Consider the following 11,814-nt stretch of genomic DNA (forward strand, 5'->3'; position numbering starts at 1 on the left):
GTCATCGGTTAGGACACATCTTTTTACTAAGGATAACGTGGGGTCGCTGGCCGTCCAGGCTCTGATTTGGCGAGCCGTCATGGGCGAACCTGTGGACGCAAAGGAATTGATTGCCATGACTATCTCACAGTCCTGTTCGTCAGACCCTTCCGTGGTCGCCAGGGGTAGCCTGCTGAGCGCGTCAGCACAGTTGTCTGTGCCTGGTCTGTGCCTTATGGTATAGTCGTAGGACGCCAGCATGAGTGCCCACCGTTGAATTCGCGCCAAGGCATTGGCATTTATTGCTTTGCTCTCGGATAGGAGGGACGTGAGGGGCTTGTGGTCAGTTTCTAACGCGAACTTGGCCCCGAAAAGGTATTGGTGCATCTTTTTGACACCGTACACGCACGCGAGCGCCTCCTTCTCTACCATTCCGTACCCGCGCTCCGCCCGTGAAAGTGACCTGGAAGCATAAGCTATGGGTTGTAATTTGCCCGCACTATTGACATGTTGCAAAACACACCTGAACCCATACGCTGACGCATCGCATGTGAGAACTAGCTTTTTACCTGGTCAAAGAAAGTCAAAACACTGTTGGAACACAGAAGGTTGTGTGCCTTATTGAAGGCGCGTTCCTGGGTGTCCCCCCAAAACCAATCGCACCCCTTCCTGAGTAGCACGTGGAGAGGCTCCAGCAGCGTGCTTAAGTTCTGCATAAAGTTCCCAAAGTAATTGAGTAGCCCGAGAAAGGCGCGCAGTTCTGAGACATTCCGGGGCCTGGGTGCCAGGCGAATTGCTTCTGTTTTGGACTCTGTTGGGCGGATTCCATCAGCGGCAATCCTTCTGCCCAAAAATTCAACCTCGGGTGCGAGAAACAGTCACTTGGATTTCTTGACTCGTAGGCCTACCCGATCCAACCGCTTTAGTACTTCCTCCAAATTACAGAGATGGGAGTCGGTGTCCCTGCCCGTGATAAGTATGTCATCTTGAAATACAACCGTCCCCGGGATGGACTTGAGCAGACTCTCCATGTTGCGCTGGAATATGGCAGCTGCTGACCTGATGCCGAATGGGCATCGATTGTACATGAAAAGGCCTCGATGTGTGTTGATGATGGTGAGTAGCTTGGATTCCTTGGTCAATTCTTGTGTCATATACGCAGATGTGAGGTCTAATTTTGAGAAAAGTTTACCTCCAGCCAATGTGGCAAATAAGTCCTCCGCTCTGGGCAGCGGGTACTGGTCCTGTAGGGAGACTCTGTTTATGGTAGATTTGTAGTCTCCACAGATTCGTACGGATCCATCAGGCTTCATGACTGGGACGATGGGACTTGCCCAGTTGCTAAAATCCACAGGTGATATAATGCCTTCCTGCAGAAGCCTGTCTAGTTCATGTTCAATCTTTTCCCTCATCACATAGGGTACAGCTCTGGCCTTGTGATGGACCGGTCTAGCATCCTGTGTGATGTAGATTTTGACTTTGGCCCCTTTGAAAGTGCCCACACCTGGCTGAAAGAGATGTTCAAATCGCTTTATAACTGTTGAGCAGAAGGTCCGTTCCTCTAATGACATGGCATGGACATCATCCCATTTCCAGTTTAGTTTTGCCAGCCAGCTTCTCCCCAGCAATGCTGGGGGGTCTCCGGGGACAATCCACAGGGGAAGTCGGTTCACTGTCCCTTTGTGTGTGACAGAGAGCATGGCGCTGCCGAGGACTGGTACGATTTCTTTGGTATAGGTCCTTAGTTTGGTGTCGACCCTTGTGAGTTTTGGTCTGTCTCTTTTATGCGGCCACAGTTGTTCAAATTGTTGAGCGCCCATGAGAGATTGACTCGCTCCCGTATCCAGTGCCATGTTGACAGATATCCCATTGATTATAGGAGGCGTCCTGTTGTAGGAGCAGCGGCCATTGATCGTGTTGACCCGCTGTACATCGGAGTCCTGGGTACTGTCCCCACCATCTTCTGGTCCGCTTTCCAACCCATCCGATTCGTATACCAGCCGAACTGCCGTTTTTTTGTACATGCGGGCCAAATGCCCTGTATATTCACAATTTCTGCAAACAGCCTGCTGAAATTGACATCCCCTTGATGAGTGCCCACCTCCACACCTCCAGCACAGACCTGTTCCATTGTTCAAAGTGTTCCCAAAGAATGAGCTGCGTCTGGCTGATCTCTCTTGAGCTTCTCTCAGTTTGTAGTTGATTGCTCGCATTGTGGGTTGATGAGGTGTGAACAGCCGTTCCTGTGGCCCTTGATGGCTTCTGCCTGCTGTCGAGAGCCTGTTCTCCCCGTTTTGTCTGTGTGTGGGGGTAGCAGCTTGTTTAGTGCTGTGAACTTCTTGTTCCGATATTTCGCTAGTTGTCGTACCTGCATCATAAATCAACCTCGTTTCTTCTTCCCCTACCAAGAATGTCTGTGCAACCAGTGCTGCTGCCTCTAAGGTCAGGTTCTTGGTCTCTATGAGCTTTCGGAATATGCCTGCGTGGCCTATTCCTTCAATGAAAAAGTCTCTCAGCATTTCTCTCCTCAGTTCATCGGAGAACTCACATAAACTAGCCAACCTCCGAAGTTCCGCCACAAAGTCGGGTATGCTCTGGCCCACACAGCGTCAGTAGTTGTAGAACCTGTGTCTGGCTATGTGTAGGCTGCTCGCTGACTTCAGGTGGTCTCTTACCAGTTTGCTCAATTCTTCAAACGACTTGCTTGCTGGTTTCTCGGGTGCCAACAGATCCTTCATTAAAGCATATGTTTTCGAGCCACAGCTGGTCAAGAGATGGGCTCTTCTCTTGTCTGCCTTATCATCGCCTAACCAGTCTTTGGTTACAAAGCTTTGCTGGAGTCTTTCTATAAAGTCCTCCCAATTGTCTCCCGCATTGTACTTTTCATCTGATCTGTTGTTCGCCTTTCTGTGGATTCTGTAATCCCATAACTCGTCGCCACTGTCAAGTCCTGTCCCCTCAGTACAAATTCACACGAGGCATGTAATGAAGTCAAGGTCACTCTGGACCTGCACCTTTATTTCACAGCTCTGGAATGCTGCACTTGCCTGAGACCTGTCCTTATATATCTGTCTCTTGGAAGTGCACCCCTGGTGGTAAGGTATGCTGGTGGTTACAGCTCATATCTTATTTCAGTCATGTATAGCATGTTAGGATACAGTTATATATAATAATATAAGATACATGACAGTAGGGCTGGAGGAGGTTACAGAGATGGGGAGGGACGAGGCCATAATGGGATTTGAATACAAAGATGAGAATTTTAAAATCGAGATGTGCCGAACAGGAGTCAAGGTAGGTTAGCGGGCACAGGGATGATGGGTGAACAAGACTTGGTGCAAAAGCAAAATGCTGCGGATGCTGGAATCTGGAATAAAAACAGAAAATGCTGAAATGCAGGAAAGACTTGGTGCGAGTTAGGATATGAGCAGCAGAGCTCTAGTTTATGGAGGGTGGAAGATGGGAGGCCAGCCAAGAGAGCACTGAAAAAGTCGAGTCTGGAGGTAACAAAGGCATGGATGAGGGTTTCAGCAGCAGAAAGTGGGGGACATTAATCCACTAATTTTCATATAGACTGGACAAATCAAATTGGTTAAGGTAATCTGGAGGAATGCATTCGGTACAGTTTCCTAGAACAATACATAATGGAACCAACCAGGGAACAGGTTATTTTAGATCTTGTATAATGAGACAGTGTTAATTAGCAATCTCATAGTAAAGGATCCTCTGGGGCAGAGTGATCATAATATGATAGAATTTCAGGTTATGTTTGACTTGCCTAAGTCCAAAATTAGAGTCTTAAACTTAAATAAAGCCAATTACATAGGTATGAAGGGCGAGTTGGCTAAGGTAGATTGGAAAAATAGATTAAAAGTATGGCAGTAGATAATTAATGGCTAGCATTTAAAGAAATATTTAATAATTCTCAATAAAAAAACATTCCATTGAGAAACAACAACTTCACAGGAAAAGGGATCCATCTGTGGCTAACTAAAGAAGTTAAGGATAGGATTAGATTGAAAGAAGAAGCTTATAATGTTGCGAAGAATAGTATAAGCCTGAGGATTGGGAGAGTTTCAGAAACCAGCAAAGGATGACCAAAAAATTGATCAAAAGGGGAAAAAAAATAGACTGAGAGAAAACGAGCAAGAAACATAAAAACAGATTGTAAGAGCTTCTACAAGTATATAAAAAGGAAGAGAGTAGCAAAAGTAAACATTGGTCCCTTAGAGACTGAGGCAGGAGAAATTATTATGGGGAATAAGGAAATGGCAGAACCGTTAAACAAATATTTTGTATCTGTCTTCACAGTAGAAGACGCAAAAAGCATACCGAATATAGTGGGGAACCAAGGGTCTAATGAGGGCGAGGAACTTAATGTAATTAATATAAGTAGAGAAAAAATACTAGAGAAACTATTGGGACTAAAAGCTGACAAGTCCCCTGGGCCTGACAGCCTACATCCTAGAGTTGTAAAAGAGGTGGCTGCAGAGATAGTGGATGCATTGGTTTTGATCTTTCAAAATCCCTAGATTCTAGAACAGTCCCAGCGGATTGGAAGGTAGCAAATGTAGCACAGTGATTCAAGAAAGGAGGGAGAGAGAAAACAGGGAAAATACAGACCAGTTAGCCTGACATCAGTCGTCGGGAAAATGCTGGAATCCATTGTTAAGGAAGTGGTGTCAGGGCACTTAGAAAATCATAATATGATTAGGCAGAGTCAACATAGTTTTATGAAAGGGAAATTGTGTTTGACAAATTTATTTGAGTTTTTTGAGGATGCAACTAGCAGAGTAGATAAAGGGGAACCAGTGGATGAAGTATATTTGAATTTCCAAAAGACATTCGATAAGGTGCCACATAAAAGGTTATTATACAAGATAAGGACTCATGGAATTGGAGGTAATGCTTTAGCATGGATTGGTTAATGGACAAAAAACAGACAGTAGGAATAAACGGGTCTTTTTCAGATTGGCAGGCTGTAACTAGTGGGGTGCCGCAAGGATCAGTGCTGGGGCCTCAGCTATTTACAATCTATATTAATGACCTAAATGAAGGGACCGAGGGTAACGTATCCAATTTTGCTGGCGATACAAAGCTAGGTGGAACAGTAAGCTGGGAGGAGAACACAAAGTGTCTGCAAAGGGATATAGATCGACTAAGTGAACATGAACATAAGAAATAAAAGCAGGAGTGGGCCATACGGCCCCTCGAACCTGCTCCGCCATTCAATAAGATCATGGCTGATCTGATCTTGGACTCAGCTCCACTTCCCTGCCCGCTCCCCATAAGAAACTGTCTATTTCTGTCTTAAATTTAATCAATGTCCCAGCTTCCACAGCTCTCTGAGGCAGCAAAGTCCACAGATTTACAACCCTCTGAGAGAAGAAATTTCTCATCTCTGTTTTAAATGGATGGTCCATTATTCTAAGATCATGCCCTCTGGTTCTAGTCTCCCCCATCAGTGGAAACATCCTCTCTGCATCCACCTTGGCAAGCCCCCTCATAATCTTATACGTTTCGATAATATCACCTCTAATTGTTCTGAATTCCAATGAGTAGAGGCCCAACCTACTCAACCCTTCCTCATAAGTCAACCCCCTCATCCCCAGAATCAACCTAGTGAACCTTCTCTGAACTGCCTCCAAAGCAAGTATATCCTTTCGTAAATATGGAAACCAAAACTGCACGCAGTATTCCAGATGTGGCCTCACCAATACCCTGTATAGCTATAGCAAGACCTCCCTGCTTTTATACTCCATTCTCTTTGCAATAAAGGCCAAGATTCCATTGGCCTTCCTGATCACTTGCTGTGTCTGCATACTATCCTTTTGTGTTTCAGTGAGTGGGCAGTAAGATAGCAGATGGAGTATAATGTAAGGAAATGTGAGGTTATTCACTTTGGTAGGAAACATAGAAAAACAGAATATTTTTTAAATGGTCAGAAACTTTTAAATATTGGTGTTCAGAGAGATTTGAGTGTCCTTGTGCAAGAAACACAGAAAGCTAGCATGCAGGTACTGCAAGCAATAAGGAAGGCGAGTTGCATGTTGTCCTTTATTGCAAGGAGGTTGGAGTATAAGAGTAAGGAAGTATTGCTACAAATTGTACAGGGCGTTGGTGAGACCACATCTGGAGTACTGTGCACAGCTTTGGTCTCTTTATCTAAAGAAGGATTTACTTGCCTTGGAGGCGGTACAACAGGGGTTCACTAGTTTGATTCCTGGGTGAGAGGGCTATCTTATGATGAAAGATTGTGTAGAATGGACCTATACAGGATTCTGAAGAGGATTGACAGGGTAGATGCTGAGAGGTTGATTCCTCTGGCTGCAGTGTATAGAACAATGGGGCACAGTCTCAGGATAAGGGGTAGGCCATTTAAGACAGAGATGAGGAGGAATTTCTTCACTCAGAGGGTTGTGAATCTTTGGGATTCTCTGCCCCAGATGGCTGTGGATGCTGACTCTCTGATTATATTCAAGGCTGAGATAGATAGATTTTTGAAGTTTAGGGAAATCAAGGAATATGGAAATCGGGCAGGAAAGTGGTGTGGAGGTCAATGATCAGCCATGATCTTATGGAATGGCGGAGCAGGCTCGAGGGACCATAGAGCCTACTCATGCTCCTATTTCTTATGGTTCTTATCTTAAAGAGGTGGAAGTAGATGGTCTTTTATATGGCGAGGTGATGGAATTAAAAGCTCAGTTCAGGATCAATAGGTTGGTAAGAATGCGAACAGTCGGATTCAATCTCAGACAGTGGCCAGTGAGGGGAATGGAATCGGTGGCTAAGGAACAGAGTTTGTGGCATGGCTTTGGTCTTCTCAATATTTAATTGGTGAAAATCTCCTTGTAAACCAAGTGTAAAGTTAGGCTTTCTTGCCTGAGACAGCATATATTTATTCAATTAGCATTTGAATAAATACAATTACATTCTTACATTTGAAAGTATTATATTTTCAATCATCATTATATCAGGTGCTCAATATTTTAATGAGTACCCAAGGTCTAGGTACGATCCCTGCTCTCGGCTGCAGAAGCTAATCTCAGGTGGAACAGCAAAGTAGCACTATGTTTTGTGCTTAGTGCCCTGAACAAAGGGTTCCAAATCCTGTTTGCTATCCAGCCAAACCTGCTGGAAACATCCGTGCATATGATGTAGGTTAAGGGAATGATGCTCCCATGGTAAAGTTGCTTGATGACACTCACTGTCAAGACTTGCACATGTATAATGGGGTTTCGGGTGAGGTAGTCATGAGCAACCGTAACCCAGCAAAAAGTCAACGCCCTTCAGGACAGAAGATCAGAAAATGGCCAGGAATTCAACCAACCAACAAATAAATTAAATTAGTTTTGAAATGCTAAATTAACCTCATGGTTTCCTTTCCAACAGGGATGAAAGACTTCTCATCTCTGCTGGAGTGGTAGTGGGTGTGCTACAATTAGCTTCAATTACTTTGATTATGAATCACACTCCTGATCATTGTCTAGTGACCCCTACTGGAAAGTGTCTATATGTGAATGCTCATCACAATAAAATATCTTGTTGACATTTACTGTTTTGGTTTGCATATAAAGAATAACCACTTGGGTAAGTTATTGGTGGACTGCCAGCTCTGAAGCAACTGCGTCCCCAAATCGAGTCTTCACCTTGCAAGAAAGCAAGAAAATAGGAGAACATTGGAGGAAAAAGTAAAAATAAAAATATTACAGATGGGCAAAGTAAAAAGCAGCATCAATATTATTCAGCGTTCATGAAGCAGGTACTTCACCAATGATGTGATATAAGATATTAGAAAGACCATCACTATAAGGACAAACACCAAAAGTAGAAGTGAAGCTAATGCAAAGCTTGACATGTTCATACAAGAGCCTAGAAATGATTAAAAGAAGCCAATGAGATTTGATACTTGCCTTAGGGCTGCAGGAAGTTATTGCCATTTCACCACACCATTGTAGTACTGAGTGTACAGTATGAACATTCACAATGTGTCATCAGTCAGTCTGACTTAGTCACAAAAGACATAAAGATTACAGACACTTGAAAGACTGGAATTGTGGTGTTCTGAAGAGAGGAAAAGGAAGGACCAGCCTTTGGTCTGAAGTCCTTTAGCTGGATCTAGCTTCTAAGTTGTATCTATGATCTCAAGTGGCAATGCCAGAGGTAGAGGACAATGGGATAGGCCTCATCCATGTAATCTCTTGGAGCATGAAATGTTTTACCACAGAGTATGGTTTAGGCAGAGACCATTGCATTTTAAGAGAAAATTGGATAACTGCTTGAAGCAGAAAATATGGATCTATGGGGATGGGGGCGCAATTAGTTTTGGCTTACTCGAGCAAAGACACGATGGACCAAATAGACTCGTCCTATACTGTAAACATATATAGCTATGAAATTGGCATGAGACTCTTCACGTTCTTGCATTTTCTGTTGTGTAGTCTGAGAGAATGTACATACAAAGAAACAGTACTCCTTAATGCTTATTTAATAAAACTCTTATCCTCAAATGTTTGAATCTTTTCTGAAATAAAAACATTTTTTATTATAAAAAACTTGTTTAGACCTATGGTCACCAAAGCTCTTCACCATTGGAGTTTTCCTCATGTCATATCTTTGTCTGTTGTAGACTACTTGATAGAGATTGATTGCTATGATTAGTCAACAACTCCATTCTTGTATCATATGGCAACCAGGATGGCAGAAATTGAACCAGATGGACCCTAATCTTCCTTCGTCTAGAAATTCCTATGTTCCTAAGAGAGAATAATGATGACATCATTAGTGATTTGGCCTGGAAAAGTTACTGCATTTCACAGCAGGCAGTAGGTGTTCAAAGTTATAATTTCAAGCTCCCATAATGGCTCTGTTGGTAAATGCACTGGAACTAGCCACATACACCAGGAAGGTTCCATACTTTCTAAGTTTACTGTTCACAGCTAGGGTAGTGGAGGGTTGCTACAATTGCCTCACTGTGCCCAGGCAAATGAGGAAAATCAATGGCATAAGCTCCTGATCACCATCCAGTGGACTGGAGGAAAGTAAGCATTTTCTAAGTTCACACATGAAGAATGGCCATTTTGACTGGATACCAGCGGAACTGTACCCAGGAAATCAATGCCTTCAGGAAAGGGGGAAAAATTGGATAGAAGAAATTTATTGGGCTGAGTAACTGTAGCCACTTCATCTGAGGTGCGACCAATTTAAATTTTAAAAAATCGGTACATATAAGCAGAAAAATAAAACATGAAACTTTTTCCAAATTCTTTGTGAATAACTTTTGTTTTAAATGGTAAGCCTCTTTCCTCAAAGCTTTAATGTCATTCAGAGAATAACAATCATCACAGCCCCAGTACATCGCTCAGGGCAGTGCCCTAGGCCTAGCCATCTTCAGCTGCTTCATCAATGACCTTCATTCCATCATAAGGTCAGAAGTAGGGATGTTCGCTGATGACTGCATACTGTTCCGTTCCATTCGTAACTCTTCAGATAATGAAGCAGTATGTGCTTACGTGCAGCAAGACCTGGATGATATTCAGGCTTGGTCTGACAAGTGGCAAGTAACATTCGCGCCACACAAGTGCCAGCCAATGACTATCTCCCACAAGCGAGAGTCTAACCACCGCCCCTTGACATTCATTGGCATTACCATCGCCGAATCTCCCACCATCAACATCCTGGGGTCACCATTGACCAGAAACTTAACTGGACCAGCCACATAAATACTGTGGCAACAAGAATAGGTCAGAGGCTGGGTATTCTATGGTGAGTGTCTCACCTCCTGACTCCCCAAAGTCTTTCCACCATCTACAAGACACAAGTCAGGAGTGTGATGGAACACTCTCCACTTGCCTGGATGAGTGCAGCTCCAACAACACTCAAGAAATTCAACACCATCTAAGACAAAACAGCCTGTTTGATTGGCGGCCCATCCACCACCTTCAACATTCATCCCTCCACCACCGGCATACCATGGCTACAGTTTGTACCATCTACCAGATGCACTGCAGAAACTCGCCAAGGTTTCTTTGGCAGCGCCTCCCAAACCCACAATCTCTTCCACCTAGGAGAACACAGGCAGCAGGTGCATGGGAACACCATCACTGCAAGTTCCTCTCCAAGTTACACACCATCCTGACTTAGATGCATATCGCCGTTCCTTCATCGTCGCTAGATCAAAATCCTGGAACTCCCTCCCTAACAGCACTGTGGGAGTACCTTCAGCACACGGACTGCAGTGGTTCAAGAAGACGGCTCACCACCACCTTCTCAAGGGCAAATAGGGGTGGGCAATAAGTGCTGGCCTTACCAGCGACACCCACCTGCCATGAACAAATTTTTAAAAAATGAACAATAAACAAATAATTCTTTTAAAAATATTCATTTTGGCAGACTGTCTAGTGGCGTAGTAAACTGATATATCAACATGTTGTGATAAAAGTGGGAGAATGCCAGTGTGGCCATGACTCCTTGCGCAAAGTGTTTCTGCCCTCGGCTGCACTCGGGTTGACTCAAGTTGAGGCAAGTCATTTTGCACATGTAGGAAGTAGCACATGGCCCCTTTCATCTACTGACTAAAGGCTTGTCACAAAGCAGAGCAAGTATCTGCCTATCCTCAGCCATTGAGACCACATGGTGATCCAAAGATGGCAGAATATATTTCAATTTATGGTGGGGGGGATGGGGTGCAAATTTGTTTTGCTCACCCCAGTTTTTAATATTAGCCATTTACCTGTCCTCTTGGTCCAGGGAAATTAGACGAATGAGGGTAAAAAGTTAAAAAAATTAAGACAAGAAATAATAATGAAAAATTCTTATATTTATTTTGCACTTCTTATCTTTCATCGCAATTTCTCCTTTTGATCATTTAAGTACTACAGTTTAGGGTTTTAACTGCTACTTAGCTTACAATTCTTTTGATGTTATGCAGCTGCAGAATCTTGCTGAAATCATTCCAACAGAGAGCAACAAAATGCATCCAATTTAGTTCAACAGTGACTGCACTTCAAAAGTCCTTCATTGGCTGTAAAGCACTTTAAGACGTCTGGTGGTCGTGAAAGTCGTGATATAAATGTAACTCTTTCTTTCAAAGTAAATATTCAAGAGAACATGGAAGAACTGACGTGGAGAAGGAGGGGGCAATTTTCTCCGGATATTTTAGGCACTAAAGAGCACCTGAGGTGGCCAAGGTGGAGTCTGAAGCAGCAACGCCAGTTCAGCCCGCATTTAGTGCAAGATGCCATCTTTATAAAGGAGTTGAAGCTTGCGGAGGATCGTTAAGGGACAGATTGACAATAAATTGCTTGCTAGCACGCATTAATGAGGCTGCACGGCATTTTGGTGGCTAGCGCTTGACCTATCGCAATCTCCTAACAGCGACCATCTGATTGGGAGTAAACTAGTCATTGCAGAGGATTTTGAGCGCTACTTAAAGGTATATTACCTTTTACATAGAACCATAGAAAAGAGGTGCAGGAGTAGGCCATTCTGCCCTTCGAGCCTGCACCACCATTCAATAAGATCATGGCTGATCATTCCCTCAGTACCCCTTTCCTGCTTTCTCTCCATACCCCTTGATCCCTTTAGCCGTAAGGGCCATATCTAACTCCCTCTTGAATATATCCAATGAACTGGCATCAACAACTCTCGGCGGTAGGGAATTCCACAGGTTAACAACTCTCTGAGTTACTGTTCACTTGCTGCTGGAGGTTTGAAACACATTGGAAGACTTTTTGGGACACTTTGTCAAGACTTCATCAACACTCTTATCAACATTTAATCTGGAAATATTCCAATTACTTCACCTAAAAAGATTGAGTGCTGTGCTACTCTACC

The sequence above is a fragment of the Pristiophorus japonicus genome, chromosome 10 (genome assembly GCF_044704955.1).
Source record: "Pristiophorus japonicus isolate sPriJap1 chromosome 10, sPriJap1.hap1, whole genome shotgun sequence".
Taxonomy (NCBI): domain Eukaryota; kingdom Metazoa; phylum Chordata; class Chondrichthyes; family Pristiophoridae; genus Pristiophorus; species Pristiophorus japonicus.